This window comes from Aulonocara stuartgranti (genome assembly GCF_965226115.1).
Source record: "Aulonocara stuartgranti genome assembly, chromosome: 15".
Lineage (NCBI taxonomy): Eukaryota > Metazoa > Chordata > Actinopteri > Cichliformes > Cichlidae > Aulonocara > Aulonocara stuartgranti.
The window spans coordinates 24430845-24449530 of record NC_138951.1 but is presented as its reverse complement, the minus strand read 5'-3'; positions in this window follow the sequence as shown (position 1 = coordinate 24449530).

Here is an 18686-nt window from a genome sequence, read left to right as displayed (position 1 = left end):
GGGCCAGGACTCTATTCTTCGGGTTTTTGGGGGATGTTGCTCCGGGTCCGATAACTGGCAACCCACCCGACGTGCACGGTGTGAGGTCTCGCAGCAAGCTATCAAATACGGCGCATTTCTCAGCTTTTAAAAAAAATGCTATGCGTCGCCAGCTGTTTAATCGGATTCTTGGTGTTACCTCCTTTGACAGTATCACAGTATCAGCTTAAAGCACTTGTTGCAGGCTGCTGAGTTTGCATATTTTGCTGTGAAGTACAGCCAGACTTTTGACCGCTTCGCCTTGGGCATTTTTAATCTGTAGCTCTGCTCTAACAGAACGTACGTACCTGGCCCCGCCTACTATCCTCGGAAACGTAAAATGATTGGCTAGAAGTGTATCACAGCTCAGGAAAAAAAAGCACCGAAATAAAGCACCGAAATGTGCGCTGCTTTTCGGTCTGGTTACTACCGTTTATGTCAGAACCGGTGCCATCATGGCACCGGACACCGGTACCCATCCCTAGCCACGATCTTCCGTTTTAACATTTTAATTTAAACATATAACTCCTCTCCTTTTAAATGATCATATCTGTCATTAAAATGACTTCATGATTCTAGCTTCTTGGTAACATTTCAGAGATGCAATATCTTCATTATTTATTTTATTTTATTGTCATTGCAGTGAGTTGATCCCCTGGCAGCGATGGATCACGTACTCGTTGTCCTCGTGTTTTTGTCACAACGGGACTGAACGGACTCACGCGCAGGCTCTAGGTCTTGAAAGCACAAGAGTCTTTATTATGATGCACCAGGTGATTATTTACAAAAGTGAGGGGAAAGCCGGGCTCCGGGGGTCCACACACGAACGGGAAAGACACGCACACTCTCCGTCCACTCCTCTTCACACTCGCACACTCTCCGTCCACTCCTCCTCACACTCCACTCACTCGGGTAACACAGGGGTAGGTCCAGGGAATCTGTACACAGAGACACGAATGGGTAGTTAGGTAAATCGCTATGAAACACTTCTGAAGTCATTGAGCTGGGGTTACACTGACGAGGGTCGGCAACGGTCCAGCGACGAGAAACACAGGGCTGCCGTCTTATAAAGGAGCTGGATCACTCGTGATGAGCCACAGGTGCGTGGGCCAAGGGCAGGAGCCCGCAGGTGAGCTCCGCCCAGGCAGAGGGAGGAGGGAAAGAGGGGAAAGGAGAGAGCAGGAAAAAAATTAAAAAAGGAATACAAAACATATGTAGCCGTACTGAGCCGACCGGGTAGGCACAGGGACCCTGACAGTACCCCCCCCTCAACGGGAGCCACCCGGCGACCCACCGGGCTTACCAGGGTGCCGGCGATGGAAGTCACGGAGCAGGCGCCGACACAAAACAGCCGAGCGAGGCACCCAGGAGCGCTCCTCCGGCCCGTAGCCCTCCCAATCGACCAAATACTGGACCCCCCGCCCCCGGCGCCGAGAGTCCATAATGCGGGAGACCCCATACGCCGGCAGCCCATCAACGATCCGGGCGGGAGGCGGGGGCCCGGAAGGAGGGCACAAAGGACTGGAGAGCACGGGCTTAATCTGGGAGACATGGAAAACGTCGTGGACACGCATGTTGCGCGGAAGGTTCAACCGAACAGACACAGGGTTCACAAGCGCACCGATTTCGAATGGCCCAATAAAAGTAGGAGACAGTTTCTTGGACTCCGCCCGGAGGGGCACATAGCGGGTGGACAGCCATACCTTTTGTCCGACCGCATACTCAGGAGCCGGTGTCCGATGGCGGTCTGCGAGCTGTTTGTTACGTGCCGTCGTCCGGAGGAGGGCAGCTCGGGTGGCTCTCCACACCCGGCGACATCTACGCAGGTGGTGTTGGACGGATGGCACAGAGAGGTCACCCTCAACGGCCGGAAAGAGCGGAGGCTGAAATCCTAATGACGCCTCAAAAGGTGAAACTCCAGTGGCTGAGGAAGTCAGGCAATTGTGGGCGTACTCAATCCATGGCAGCTGGTCACTCCAGGTCGTTTGATTTGTGGACACCACACACCGCAGAGCAGCCTCCAGTTCTTGGTTCGCCCGCTCAGCCTGCCCGTTGGTCTGAGGGTGGAAGCCAGAGGACAGACTAACCTTAGCGCCGAGGGCGGAGCAAAACTCCCTCCAGACCCGTGAAGTGAACTGGGGGCCACGGTCTGACACAATGTCCTCCGGAATTCCATGGAGGCGGAATACATGCGTGGTGAGGAGGTGAGCGGTTTCCAGGGCCGTAGGCAGCTTGGGCAAGGCAACGAAATGGACAGCTTTAGAAAACCTGTCCACAACGGTTAGAATGACTGTGTTACCTTTTGAAGCCGGTAATCCGGTGACGAAATCCAAGGCTATGTGGGACCAAGGCCGTCCCGGAGTGGGCAGCGGTTGTAGCAAACCGGAGGGAGGTTGGTTGGACGACTTGTTACGGGCGCAGGTCGTGCAGGCGGCGACGTATTCCCGTGCATCCCGAGCCAAAGTGGGCCACCAGAAGTAACGCTGGAGGAATCGTATGGTGCGGTGTACTCCCGGGTGACAGGTGAACCGGGCGGCGTGTGCCCATTGCAGTACCTGAGAACGAACAGAGGAGGGCACAAACAACTGGCCTGGGGGCCCGGTCCCGGGATCTGGTTCTGTTTTCTGAGCTTCTTTAATCTGAGATTCGATTTCCCGGGTCACCGTGCCGATGGAGCAGGAGGCAGGAAGAATCGGACCTGGCTCGGGTTCCGCTTCAGAGGAGTCATACAGTCGGGAGAGGGCGTCTGGCTTCACATTGCGGCTCCCGGGCCTGTACGTAATGGAAAAGTTGAATCTCGTGAAAAAGAGAGCCCACCTCGCTTGCCGGGGATTGAGTCGCTTTGCGGCTCGGAGATACTCAAGGTTTCTGTGGTCTGTCCACACGATGAATGGTTGAGTGGCTCCCTCTAGCCAATGTCTCCATTCCTCCAGTGCTAACTTGATAGCCAGAAGTTCCCGGTCTCCAACATCATAATTGCGCTCTGCTGGGGAGAGACGGTGAGAGAAAAAGGCACATGGGTGGAGCTTACCCTCCCTCCGTTGGGACAACACCGCCCCGACCCCGGAATCCGATGCGTCCACTTCAACGACGAACTGTTGCTGGAGGTCGGGTTGGCAGAGGATAGGTGCTGTAGCGAACCGTTCTTTGAGACGTAGGAAGGCCTCCTGCGTGGATTGGTCCCACTGAAAAGACACTTTAGGAGAAGTGAGTCTGGTTAAAGGCAGAGCGAGTTTACTGAAATCTCGGATGAAGCGGCGGTAGAAGTTGGCAAAGCCTAAAAAGCGCTGGAGCTGTCGACGGTTTGGGGGTTCGGGCCAGGTAAGCACTGTTTGGACCTTCGCCGGGTCGGGTTTCAGATCACCCCGCTCTATTATGTATCCGAGAAAGGCCACGGAGTCCACGTGAAAGTCACACTTTTCGCTTTTCACAAACAGTCTGTTTTCCAGCAAACGCTGCAGAATCTGTCTGACGTGTGTCTCGTGCTCTGCCACTGTTTTAGAGAAGATAAGGATATCATCCAAGTAGACAAATGCGCACCGATTGATAAAGTCCCGGAGGACGTCATTCACGAGGGCCTGGAAAACTGCTGGGGCGTTAGTCAGCCCAAAGGGCATCACCAGGTACTCAAAATGCCCCAGATGGGTGTTAAAAGCCGTTTTCCATTCGTCGCCTTCCCTGATCCGAACTAGATGGTAGGCATTGCGGAGGTCTAATTTACTGAAGATCGTTGTCTCGTGCAGAAGTTCAAAAGCCGAGGAAAGGAGCGGTAGGGGGTATTTGTTCTTAACCGTAATGTTATTAAGGCCGCGGTAATCAATGCAAGGCCGGAGAGACTTGTCCTTCTTTTCTACAAAGAAGAAGCCGGCTGCCACAGGGGAAGAGGACGGCCGGATTATGCCTGCTGCCAGTGAGTCCGTGATGTATTTCTCCATAGACGCTCTCTCAGGTTGGGAGAGACTATAAAGGCGACAGGTGGGGAGTGTGGCGCCTGGGAGAAGATCAATGGCGCAGTCATACGGCCGATGAGGTGGTAACGATTGTGCATGATCTTTACGAAAAACTTCAGCCAAGTCGTGATACACAGGTGGAACAGAGGTGAGATCCGGAGGCTCAGACAGGTTATTTGGAGGAGACGCGGAGGGCGGAGTTGCAGCCCGGAGGCAATTCATGTGACAATCCACTCCCCAGCCCACCACGCATTCAGATTTCCAGTCGATATGAGGGTTATGCTGTCGCAACCAGGGGTGACCTAAGACAAGCGGTGTTTGAGGAGCTTTAAACACGAATAGGCTTAGAACCTCGGTGTGGTTGCCGGAGAGTGTGAGTGACACGGGCTCTGAGACATGGGTTATATCAGGCAGCCGCTGCCCAGATAAGGCGGTGACATGTAAACGATGAGGTAGAGGGTCAGACCCAACCCCTAATTTTTCCGCGAGGGCTGAATCGATAAAGCTCTGTTCCGCGCCAGAGTCAATTAACGCCATCACAGAATGGGTTTTTGTGTGAACTGTTAACTTGGCCGGTAACATTAAGCGCGGAAGGGAGCTTTTACTAGACAGGTCGCCCACCAGTACTCCCTTAACTACGGGCGGGCGCCCCCTTTTGGTCGAGATGGACAGGTGGCAATGAAGTGGCCCTTACGGCCGCAGTACAGGCACTCACCAGAGACCATGCGTTGCTGACGTTCCGCGGGTGTTAGCCGTGAGCGACCCAGCTGCATGGGCTGCTCGCCTTCCTCGCTTAGCTCGCCACTGTGGGCAGCACTGGGTTTAGCCCTCCATTCCCCCGCTGGTGGGCCCAAGAGCGCCCGTGGCTCCTGAAAGGCCCGCCCCCGGAGGTCTCTGCGAGCCTGAAGGCGATCATCTAACTTAATGCACAGAGTCATTAGAGAGTCAAGAGAGGCAGGCAGGTCATGCATTATTAGTTCGCCTTTTAATTCATCACAGATGTTATTAAGCAAGGCACTCTTTAGCACCTCCTGCCCCCACCCCGTTTGCTCAGCCAAAACCCAGAAATTGACAGAATAATCCGACATCCTGCGTCTACCTTGTTTAAGATTTAACAGGCGTTGAGCGGCGGCGGCAGCCTCGGATCCTTTGTCAAAAACGCTCTTAAATTTAGACAAAAATTCGGGGTAGGAGATGTCGGGGTGGGATCGTAGCACTGCCTGGGCCCACTGTAGAGCGCGATCACGTAACAGTTGCACAAAGAAGGAAATCTTATCTCCATCGCCAGGGTACCAGTGAATTTGCTGACGAAAAAAATAAGTGAGTTGTGTGAGAAATCCTGCACACTTATCCAACTCACCATGAAACAGTTCAGGAGAGGGAGGCTGATGCCCGACGACCACAGGTGTAGTTTGGGCCGCGCTTGCGGGCTGAGACGCGCTCGCGCCCGGGATGGGTTCGTCTGCCGGAGAGGCTGGCGGGGGCGGAGAGTCAGTCAACGGGGTCCGCTGGGCGAGAGCCAGAGACAAAGCGGCAACGTCTCCACTGAGCCGCATCAACATATGCTCGTGTCGCTGCAACAGCTCATCCAACGAGACCGGGGCTGGGGCGGGTGACGCCGAGCCTGCTGAGTCCATTGTGGCTGGACCGTTCTGTCACAACGGGACTGAACGGACTCACGCGCAGGCTCTAGGTCTTGAAAGCACAAGAGTCTTTATTATGATGCACCAGGTGATTATTTACAAAAGTGAGGGGAAAGCCGGGCTCCGGGGGTCCACACACGAACGGGAAAGACACGCACACTCTCCGTCCACTCCTCTTCACACTCGCACACTCTCCGTCCACTCCTCCTCACACTCCACTCACTCGGGTAACACAGGGGTAGGTCCAGGGAATCTGTACACAGAGACACGAATGGGTAGTTAGGTAAATCGCTATGAAACACTTCTGAAGTCATTGAGCTGGGGTTACACTGACGAGGGTCGGCAACGGTCCAGCGACGAGAAACACAGGGCTGCCGTCTTATAAAGGAGCTGGATCACTCGTGATGAGCCACAGGTGCGTGGGCCAAGGGCAGGAGCCCGCAGGTGAGCTCCGCCCAGGCAGAGGGAGGAGGGAAAGAGGGGAAAGGAGAGCAGGAAAAAAATAAAAAAAGGAATACAAAACATATGTAGCCGTACTGAGCCGACCGGGTAGGCACAGGGACCCTGACAGTTTTCTTCTTTTTCTTGTAGACTGTTAAATCTGTTTTTCCATATTAACTTTGAAGTGAAGTCACAGTGAGACTTCACTTCACAGTCCGTGTGAAATAAAATGTGGAAATTATTTCAGCCTGAGTGTGCCTATTAAATATTTTTTAAATGGTCGTCACTCCCGTGGAGTCAGTTTCGTTCTCACCTCCGGTTTTATTTTCTTTCTTCATGCTGGAGTTTTCTTTGTGACTGTCTGCTCTGCCTCTTTAGTTTCACCTGTGTTTGATTGGAATCAGGCCCTCGGAGCATAAAGCCTCCCCCTCTGTAGCCTTTCTCTGTTTGTTCCTGTTATGGTTTAATCAACCTCTTAGATGGCTGCCATAGCATGTCTTTGTCCATTGGGCCCTCATGAGTGCTTTTCCTCACTGACTAACCCTTAAGCTGTGTTGTTCTAGGACAGGGGTAGGCAACTCCAGGCCTCAAGTGCCAGTGTCCTGCAGGTTTTAGACATCACCCTGTGTCAACACACCTCAATCAAATCATTAGTTCATTCCCAGGCCTCTGGAGAACTTCAAGACATGTTGAGGAGGTAATTTAGCCATTTAAATCAGCTGTGTTGGATCAAGGACACATCTAAAACCTGCAGGACACCGGCACTCGAGGCCTGGAGTTGCCTACCCCTGTTCTAGGATATATTAAGCTGTCATTCCCGAAAGAACAGCAAATAAATGCTTGAGAAACACTGAAGGCACTTTATGAACAGAAAGTCAGGAAATATGGAGGAAGAAATGACAGTGGGACAAGATACAGAGTGACTGTTGGAGTTGTATATTTAAAAAAGCCAATTAACAAATGTGCCTCTTCTCAAAACCATGCAAAGACATAATTCATCTGTGTTCTTAGGAAAAAAGTTTACTGTGTGGTACCATCTGTGTATTTCATTATGGAATAAAGATGGTTAAATGAGCATGTGCGAGCAAAGACAATATTAAACTTTAACCTGTAGGTCTCTTAATCATGGCATTTTTTCCGGCTGATTGATATTCGGAGTTTAAGATCAAGAAGCTCTCTCACAAGCTCTACTCTTGTCCCCTGATCTAATATTGCTAAACATTATAGTTTCACGACTCCGATATTTCAGTAATGCTGACGATGAGCATACAGCTTCCAGTGGCGTTGGAAAAACTGCAGCGTATGGGGAAACGGTAGTACCAAGCGAGCCAATCAGTTGTTGCCGGCTGCATTTGCATGACGTAATTACATCTCAAGGGAGGTGCGCATGAGGTCACGGTGTAGTGTTTCAGAAGGAATTTGTGGTTACAATTACATATGGTATGAACTTGCCACAAAAGCATAAGTCCCAGTGAAACATTTGACTGTTGCAGTGAAGAGAAAGAAAGAAAAGTAATGATGGGGAACTAGACAGCAGCTGGATTATAGCATGGTTTATACTGAATATAACTACCTAACCTGATTCTGATTTATCTTTCTCTCCTCTTCTGCTTGTAAAGCATCTCTTCCTTCTCCGTTACAAATGCCACCTTCTGTGTTTTAAACACTTACTGTAGTTTACAGATGATGTTTAAATATTTCTGGTAGGTCTGTCACTTACAGTTGAATTCTTATGAAATTTGGGATATTGAAAAAACAAACCTGACCATAAGTTATACTGCCAGTAGTATTTGGTTTCATTCACCCGTTGTCGTCTCATTAGAAGGGAAGGGTTGATGTTGAAAAGTCAACATCAACCCCCAGAGTGACAGCTTATGTTTCCAAAAACATTGGAGATGGATATTTATCTGTTTTCTTAACCCACCTCTGTGGTTTAAAGTAATTTTAACTTAAGGGGGTAAAAAACAAAGAATTTTCGGGCAGTACTTTAAAAAAATAAAAATTAAATAAAAATTAAATAAATGTTTTTACCAGAGCAGTGGCTCGTCACTGGGATAGAAGCATATTGGGGTAGATAACACACTAACTACTTCAACTGAGAATACTATTGCAAGGTTGGCCTTGCATTATGTTCATGCCGGTGCAATGAATCCCTCTGTGTACAGTTCCTACTGCAGTCTGTTACTTATTAATATAAGCTTGGCTGGTTGCCTGTCTGTGTTCACCCTGCAACAGACAGAGGACCTGCCCAGGGTGTACCCTGCCTCCAGAAAAAAAAACCCTGCCATCTTATTGTTCTAAGCCCACAGCAAAAAAAAAAAAAAGTCTTTGACTACCTGGCGAGACACAGCATGTCAAAGTGGCTTTTCAAGAACACAAAATTAGTTTTGACACAAATGTTTAATGGACTTGAAACAAAGTAATCAACTGTTTTTCATTTCTGGTACCAAACTTTAAGAACAGAGGGTCCCTGCACCATTTGCTGATATATTTCTTCTATGGATGTCTGCAGTATAACACAAAATATCTACAGTCGTTCATCACGGGAGATCATACACAGCAGGTCAAACTTGAGTAAATGGTATCCCTCTTGGTTGGGCCGAGTTTTCACTTAAAACAGTGCATTCACCAGTGATCAGACTGAACTCTTAATGGTTTGTGACAAGGATGACCTCCACCAAGAGGGCACACATGGTTGCATGGGCCATATCCCTCAGAGGTTCATATTTGTTTCTCCAGACTAAATCAACCTCTGATTTGTGGGAGTGATCTAACTCGTCTTCATTCATGTCAGCAAAGCTGAGCTGAAGGTTTTTGTCTTTTCCCCACAGCAACTTAAAAATGGCATGGCAGCTGCATTCATTGGTTTGAGGTGTCACAGGGTCAGCCTCTTGTCTTTTTGAGGCTATTCAACATAGATGCTTCAGAAGTAACAGTCCACACTTGATTCATCACTTACAAAAAAATTCTCAAATTTGTTTGTTGTAATGGAGAGAGATTGACAGAATATATAAAATCAATACCAATGTACAATAGTGCAGTTCCAAGAAATGGATATAATAAATGGAGCCACTTGAGTTTTTTTTTTTTTTTACATGGACAGACAAGCAATGACCACAGCAGACCTAGTCAGGTGTCCAAAAAAAGGTTTGCTCGTCTGAGTGGAACTGCAGGTGGATGCCTCATTGCTGGTATCGGCAGTCTAAGATTGCAGTGGTTCAACATCTTTCCCCCACACTAACTCAAGCGACATGGAGCTCCGCAGAGACAGACTACCCCTCCACCATGCCGGTGTGTCGCGATTGCTGTCATCACTCCAGGGTTCCAGTGGTGATGGCTGTTTGGCCAGGATGCATATACTCACCATGCATCTTACCAAGCTGACTTTTTTTTCTCTTTAATAAAAATTGACATGTGAGTGGTCTCCAACAGCCGTATCTTACTGACTGAAATAATAACGGGAAATATTCAACAGAAAACAACTGAATCTTCATTGGGGATACTTTCACTGCTTCTGCACATCAGTGAGTCCCTTAACAGTAAATCAAAATGGACTTATTTTCACTGGACCTCAGCAGAGAAGAGAGGGCCATCCTTTTATCCAAGAGGCCCATTCATTTAAATAAGTAAATGTTTCCAGTGACATGGTGTCCAGTTTGGAAGCACACAGTGTAAATTTCAGTGATCAGTGTCACTCACTGATTCAAGACGAACCAGCTGCGGACTTGTTGGCACGCAGTCTCATTATTTCCACTTTTAACTCGTCCTCAGCAAAGCAAATTTGACGTACAACAGCCAAAGAAGCTCAGATTTAAGCATAATGAGCTTGTTGCTCTTGCTGAGGTGCCAGACATATGTACAAAGATCATAAATCATCACTGGACTGTGTGGATAAACATTAAAAAGTGATTGTATGTATTGTACCCTCACACACAGTGATCACATGTCCAACAGCTGGAAACACTTTGTGCGCCAAAGCTTAAATTCATTTGTACAAATCCTCATTTTATTCTCATTTAAAAAAGACAGCCCTTGAGTCCGTCTCCAGTCAGTCCCCAAAGACTAACACGTTAAAATGTCCAAGTTTACACCAGAAATAAACATGTTTGAAGCCTGCTAATAAAGCTGTTTTAACCTCCTATAGATTATTTGACCCTTCATATCACCTGAATGGGATAATTCAAGCACCTGTTTGAATTAAATCTTAACATTATGGGTTGTTGTCAAGTTGCCAGGTTTTGGGTACCCATAGTTGTCTGCAAGGCCTCACCCTAGCTAACTGGACTCTCAAGGGCAAGAAGACATTTTGCCACGCCCACATGCCTTGTCAATTAAAATATGAGAGATGTTAAAATGTCTGAGGTGTTTTTCAAAGAACACAAATGTTAGTATGAATACTGGCTCTAAATATCTGATTGTTCCCTTTAACTCTCATGGCTGCAATCTGAAGTACTTACTGGTTCAGCTGAGGGAAGTTCCTTTCATCGCGGCTCCTCATTGTGGTGGAGCCACACGCTAGTTTATGTCTACACTGCAGCTCAAGCAAAAAAAAATTCAGTCAACCACAGCAAAGCAATTCAAGCTCAATTTAACTTACTTTTCTCCAATTGTCATTTCACCTCACCCTCTCTGTTGTGGTAAGCCCCACCCACTGGGGGGTGTCACGGTACCTTGGAGCAAATAAACAGCTTGAGTCAGAGTTGGACAAAAGTTGTGAGCGCACATGCAGAATAGATGCATTGGGGTATGCATGCACACATCCTGAGTAAGAGCCAGTATTGTGTTGAGGGGAAAATTTGGGCCAGTGAAAGTCAAATGCATCATGCGTCTATTTAATAAACCATCAACCATACAAACCTCACAGTGAGACTGGTTTGTTGAAAGGATGTCACTGTTGGTGTGCAGAAACCACCTCTCTGGAGAAGTGGGACTAATCTGCATCAACCACCCACAAAACTGAGCTGCTACTAAAATCAAAGCCAAATAACGATCACGTTTAGTAGTACAATTTCAAAGAGGAAAATCCAAATTATAAAATGTCGTTTCCAGTGACAACTCAATCTTCAAATTTTCATAAACATCTGACATTAACATGCTGCTGAAAAGCGCTCTTCTGGTCAAACCACTTGAAGGCGAAAAGAGTTCCTTCAATCCTTTTGGGAAACATAGGAGTCCACAAACTCAACCATTAGAATCAAAGAGAGGCTGAACATATTTACAGGCATCACATCTCAAAATGTTAAGAGCTTCTCCATCCACCTCAATTTGTCTCTCCCTGACAAGCTGTTATGGATATGTGTTTGTGAGTGCTGCCGCTGCACAGGTGGTCCAGTCCGAGTCAGCACGGGTCATGCGGTGATGCTCTTAGATGGTGCCGAATGAACAACTCTGCTTATTTACACATCAGATAAACAAAGTGTTAACATGGTGAACTAAAAAACACCAAAAAAGTCAGGTAGGGAAGCTCGGCAACTGTTTATGCTCTGAAATGATATGATAAGCTAGAAGTAGTATTTGCATGACTGCACAGTGTGCAGCTGTGGGGTTATGTTCATGCTTGATTTGGCTGTTTGATCTGTCAAAACAACATCAGTCATGTTAATTTTTGTCAGTTAATATCAATATCTGCTCATGCAGTGTAATCCATCAGCCTGGCAATAAATCACGATTTTCCTGAAGGTAAAAATGTTCAGTTGATGTTGAAAACTGTATCATAGAGAGAACGCTCTGGTCAGTTTGTGACGTGAGTATTGATCATGTTTACACTGCGCTAATTGGGAGGATTTTTCCTGGCTCAGAATGCGATCTCACGGGTCTGGTCCTTGTAAAATGAACGCAATCAGTCATTTTGATGAATTATGTATTCTTCCGTTACTTCTGACTATTTGTTAAACAAAATACATTTTATGTCTGCGTAAGTCAGCATTACATGGTTGGGGTTTTTTGGTTTTTCTTTGGCTTCAAGCTAAAACCAACAATTCTTTGCATGAAAATTGATGATTGACACAAATGATGAACTTGAAACCAACTCTGACCTCCATCCTCAGAAACGGCCGTCTATCATAGTCTTGATGCCGACTTGTATCAGATATGCTTACTACAAAAAAGCAGGGTTAATGTATGCCTACCAGGAGGAAATTGGTGCTGTTTTAGCTGTTGTTGGTACATGATGGGGTGCCATTCAAAATCAATTGTTTCACTGTTATCCCCAGAGCAAAATACAAGGAGCCTAATTCTTAGTCCAGTCCCTTTAAAGGCAGTACACACAATCCTCAAATCTCCAGGAAGCAACCAATCCAGGTCATAGTGGAGATGCCTCTCTTTACCTCGGTTCTCCCAGAGTCAAACATTTAATATTCCAGCCAGTAGACTCAAAGTACTCAAAACTTACTGAAAGTAAAGATACTCTAGAGTAGGTGGTCAGAAAGACTCATGACCTAGACTCATGACCAATACCTGGATAAGTTGCGGATTTATGGATGGATGTATTCTTAACGAGGAAGACTGCTAAATCTGCAAAATGAGATGGCAAAAATCACCAAGAGCAGATGGCCAATGTCTCTGTACAATCACTCAACCCTGGGAATAGAAATATTACTTTTGACTATGAGCTTTTTAGACACCTAATCAGTACTGCAGTACAGACTGCCTGATTACTTTTACCACATCAAATAAAACTTTAAGATTGATCTGGTAAATGTGAAGCTTATATTACATATATTTATTTACTTTGGACAAAATTAGAACAACATATCATTCAAGCACAGACGGTACGATCACTGAAAGGATTATATTACAGTATGAAGTCAGAAAGAGGTCCTTGTGAGTGGCATCTGTGGGTACATTACTGCAGAAGGGAAAGGATGTAACATATCCTGAGATTTATTTTTCGCTCCTGCTGGAGAAAAGAGTAGTTTGGCCAGATGGTCACAACCTGCCATTGTGCAAATTTCCTGAATTATTATAATCTATTTAGTTCACTCACCACTTTTTAGTTACAGTGGGGCAAAAAAGTATTTAGTCAGCCACTGATTGTGCAAGTTCCCCCACCTAAAATGATGACAGAGGTCAGTAATTTGCACCAGAGGTACACTTCAACTGTGAGAGACAGAATGTGAAAAAAAATCCATGAATTCACATGGTAGGATTTGTAAAGAATTTATTCGTAAATCAGGGTGGAAAATAAGTATTTGGTCAATAACAAAAATACAACTCAATACTTTGTAACATAACCTTTGTTGGCAATAATAGAGGTCAAACGTTTACTATAGGTCTTTACCAGGTTTGCACACACAGTAGCTGGTATTTTGGCCCATTCCTCCATGCAGATCTTCTCGAGAGCAGTGATGTTTTGGGGCTGTCGCCGAGCAACACGGACTTTCAACTCCCGCCACAGATTTTCTATGGGGTTGAGGTCTGGAGACTGGCTAGGCCACTCCAGGACTTTCAAATGCTTCTTACGGAGCCACTCCTTTGTTGCCCGGGCGGTGTGTTTTGGATCATTGTCATGTTGGAAGACCCAGCCTCGTTTCATCTTCAAAGTTCTCACTGATGGAAGGAGGTTTTGGCTCAAAATCTCACGATACATGGCCCCATTCATTCTGTCCTTAACACGGATCAGTCGTCCTGTCCCCTTGGCAGAAAAACAGCCCCATAGCATGATGTTTCCACCCCCATGCTTCACAGTAGGTATGGTGTTCTTGGGATGCAACTCAGTATTCTTCTTCCTCCAAACACGACGAGTTGAGTTTATACCAAAAAGTTCTAATTTGGTTTCACCTGACCACATGACATTCTCCCAATCCTCTGCTGTATCATCCATGTGCTCTCTGGCAAACTTCAGACGGGCCTGGACATGCACTGGCTTCAGCAGCGGAACACGTCTGGCACTGCGGGATTTGATTCCCTGCCGTTGTAGTGTGTTACTGATGGTGACCTTTGTTACTTTGGTCCCAGCTCTCTGCAGGTCATTCACCAGGTCCCCCCGTGTGGTTCTGGGATCTTTGCTCACCGTTCTCATGATCATTTTGACCCCACGGGATGAGATCTTGCGTGGAGCCCCAGATCGATGGAGATTATCAGTGGTCTTGTATGTCTTCCATTTTCTGATGATTGCTCCCACAGTTGATTTTTTCACACCAAGCTGCTTGCATATTGTAGATTCACTCTTCCCAGTCTGGTGCAGGTCTACAATACTTTTCCTGGTGTCCTTCGAAAGCTCTTTGGTCTTGGCCATGGCGGAGTTTGGAGTCTGACTGTTTGAGGCTGTGGACAGGTGTCTTTTATACAGATGATGAGTTCAAACAGGTGCCATTCATACAGGTAACAAGTGGGGGACAGAAAAGCTTCTTACAGAAGACGTTACAGGTCTGTGAGAGCCAGAGATTTTCCTTGTTTGAGGTGACCAAATACTTATTTTCCACCCTGATTTACAAATAAATTCTTTACAAATCCTACCATGTGGATTCATGGATTTTTTTTTCACATTCTGTCTCTCACAGTTGAAGTGTACCTCTGGTGCAAATTACTGACCTCTGTCATCATTTTAAGTGGGGGAACTTGCACAATCGGTGGCTGACTAAATACTTTTTTGCCCCACTGTAAACTGGAACAACATAGTGAGGGCCTCCCAGAAGTTTGACCTTTCAGAAGAGCCTCGAGGTTTACATAAAAAAGGACCTAAGCACATCCTCATGATGTAATGGGCAAAAGGGATGGATTTAATATCAACACCTTTTCTTTTTTCAAACTATTAATTGCATCTAATTTTAGTTCAGATTAAAGCAGATTAAAGAGCCACTTTTAGTGAGCATTGTGTCAGCTGCAGGTCTATTTTATGACTGCAATAACAAAGACAAGGAGGCGCCTGAATGCAACCTATCATCATGGAGACACTGATCAATTAAGGCCAAGAAGAGCAACATCTGGCATTTACTGCATCCAAACAGCTGTGTTTGTCCCACTTGTATTAAAACTCACCAGCAATGAAGCTTTTCAGACGAATCTGACTCTGCAGTCATCTTTGCTTTAATCAAGTGCAAGCTTGTGTCCTCCGTGAACAGAATGATAAATACTTGAGAGTAAACTCTGAAAGTGAACAGAGATGATGAAACTAAATAAAAGTTTAACATTTTCAGAGCCAATGTTGCTGCCATGATTTTTGTTTTCGCTGACAATAATATTGTCTCTTTACATGTGACGTTTTTATGTGCCAGAAGTGAAAAATGTGGTTTGGCAAAAGTTGTCCTAATTTTTCAGGCTGGTCTCTTGACATTAATCTTTTCTTGACTGATGCACCTGCAGTTTGGACATCCAGTCAGTGATTTATTCTCTTGAGGAGTCGGTTGCCTTCAATTGGCTTGCATATCCACTGCTGATTGCTGAATTCTTTAGTGCTGATGATATTCCTGATAGCTGGCGCTGAACCTGATATGACCCACCTTTTTGTAACAGTGTGGTTTTAGTTGTACATGTTTACATCAGTTTCTCTTGTATTGTTGGTGGAGATTTAGACTTGTAGAGTTTCCAGCCCAAGGCAGAGACATAAAAACTGTTTGCATAAGCACGGATAACAAGAAGTTTGCATTACGGAAGGATTTAAATCCCAGATGTAGTTATAAAGAAGACAGGGCATCTTGTTCTCAGCATTTTGAAGAATTTCAAACTGGTATACATCAAATTACTGAGAGGTGAATAACACTGACATGTTTTTGCAGTGGGGGTTTTCTCCACCTATGTGTTGGGTGGATTCATGTGGATGCTATCTCTCCCCAAACTACGACCATCTTGACATGTACATGCCCATCTCTATATCCATGGGTGTAGCCATGTTTTGAAGACCAGAAAGCCAATGGTGACTGGCTATCAGGAAATGAAGGCTTGGCTTTCAAAATGGTCTATGCTTTACTTAGGGGGCAGCTTCAGAACTACTCCATCTTTTGATTTTGATTTAATGTTTTAGTTTATAAAATCTGAAAGCCAGAACATAAAATAACATCTTCACATCATTATCTTTGCTTTTTGGAAAGAAAATCAGATTACAAGCATGTAAAACAAAACGGCAGCAAGGCCTCACACTTGAGAACACAGAGATGTCAGGCATTTTTTTTCCTCTTGATGAATGAATTAAACAATGAATCAATTACAGAAATTGCAGCCAGGGTGCGTGATTGATCACCTGATTGCATCACTGTTTTCCAAGCTCTAGCATGCCAAAACACAAGAACTAGGAAATGTTATCTGCAGCACACTGACTGGGATTTGCCAGAATTGGTTACAGGAAGTTAACACCAGTGTGTACTGCCCTTATCAGATGTGACCACAGCAGTTCCTTGATGCAGCTGCAGCATGAGGAGGTTTTGAGCTGCTGCCTCTGTCAGCTCCATCCAGAGACGCAACAGCCGGCTTCTCCTGGGAGGTCAGCCTGGGAGGTTTCCCTTTGGCAGCAGGTTCATGAGAGGAAGTGGGGATGAGAGACAGTCTGTGTTTTTTTGTTTTGTTTAGTTTTTTTCCCTCATACTACACATGGCAACTAAATCTTCACAATCACTGAGAGCGTGCTCAAGAGTTGAGAGTTTAACACAATAAACCCTTGAGTGTTCAAGCACTGACACAATCCAGCACGTCCGGATTGTTTGAGATAATATCTACCAGCCCTGGGGTCTCAGTCTGTGGCTTGGTCAGCAGTGAATCATTGCCATTAGCTCAAAGAAGCTCATTAATCACATAAATTAGTCTTGTGAAAGGTCATGCCATTCAAGCGGACAGAGTTGACCACAGGTGAGTGAAAACAAAACCTCAGACAGGTCGCTATTCATTCAAATGTACAGCATGGGACGAAGAGGGCAGGCATCTTAGGGGAAATAACAGAAATCTAAACTGATTGCATACAATGACTGCTGTGGTCTCAGCTTCAGGCTGATGGATTGGTTGATTTTCACCCGAACAAATTTTCATTGGATAACTTATATTTAACTCTGACTCAAAACCACAAACTGCATATAAAACACTGGCATAGCCTCTGTGATGTTACCTACTTGGGGATTTCTTAACTTCCGTGAAACCAGGTATGAGTGAGGAGAGGATCCTTTTTAACTCCCTACCTCCTATGTCTGTGATGTTCCATCAGGGCAAGCTAGGCAAGCACTGCTTGCCTAGTCAAATCTAAAACACAGACATTAATTAAAATAAACCAGAGTGAAAGCAAGCAAACTGTTATGAAGCTTCTTGCCCATTTGTGTCCATCCTTAGATCAATTACAAGCTACACTTTGTGGAAACACAACTAGTGTGAGGAGTTTGAAAAAGTTTTTAATAACTTCTAATAAAGTGTAATAAAATACTTAAATAAATTGATATTGATAGTTAATCACCACTAAGCACTAATTAGCAGATAAGTGCATTGTGCTTTTGCAGACTTAGTTTAGGGATGCAGCTTGATAACAATGTTAGCTAGCATTACCTGATGACTTATCAGTCCTGTCTTTTCATTTACATGTGATCACTTCTGGGTGAAAAACCACCATGATGGTCAGAACAGTAACTTTGGATTGGGCTGCATTTTGAAGCATCAAAGGGTGAAGTCACATTAGTCCCGTAGTCAACAACAGACTGTATATATTAGTTAAGTAGCAGAGCAATTTTTACTGGCTAAACTTTGTTGAAGGTCAAAACCATTCTGTTAGAAATTAATTGTGGGATTTGTTTATCGAAATCTGCAAACCACTCAGTGGTTGGAGTTGAAAAATGTCCCGTCTGTGGCTGTAGGGTCAGTAGCTCTGATACCAAAAACATCTGGAAGTGATGTAATGCTGCTGCCTCCTCACACTCAGCATCACATTACAGACACAAAGATGTCCTGGAAGCTTGACCAACTTCACACAACACAGTGTTTTTGGGTTTTTTTTGTCTGTGTAACCCTTAAAAGTTGCGTGATTAATACCACTCTGCTTTTAAGCCAAACCATGAAATTTACAAGACAGGCAGCGAAGCGGCACCCTTCTAATCTTCCACTTGAGTCTTTGGGTTCATCAATCATACAGAGAACAGTTTAAAGAAGCTTCAACCAGAATATTTGTTTTGTTTTTCTTGTTTTTTTCTGGGTGAAAATATGGCCAAAATCATGAGTAGATTATACAGAGTTCGAGAATAATTTTCTATCCATCAAATAACTGAATGGACTAACTGGTTGCAGCACACGCAGGAGAGAGTCAGCAAAGCAGGAAATCTGCCATAAAGTCTTTTTAAAGTATTAAAATGGTAATCGGCCTGTATTTGTATAGCACTTTACTATGGACTATGGACCCCAAAGCGCTTTACACATCCAGTCATCCACCCATTCACACACTGGTGATGGCAAGTTACATTGTAGCCACAGCTGCCCAGGGGCGCGCTGACAGAGGCAAGGCTGCCGAACACTGGCGCCACCAGGCCCTCAGACCACCACCAGTAGGCAACGGGTGAAGTGACTTGCTCAAGGACACAACAACCGAGACTGTCTAAGCCAGGGCTCGAACCGGCAACCTTCCGATTACAAGGCGAACTCCCAACTCTTGAGCCACGATTGCCCCGACCATGAAATTTACAAGACAGGTAGCAAAGCGGCACCCTTCTAATCTTCCACTTGAGCATTTTTT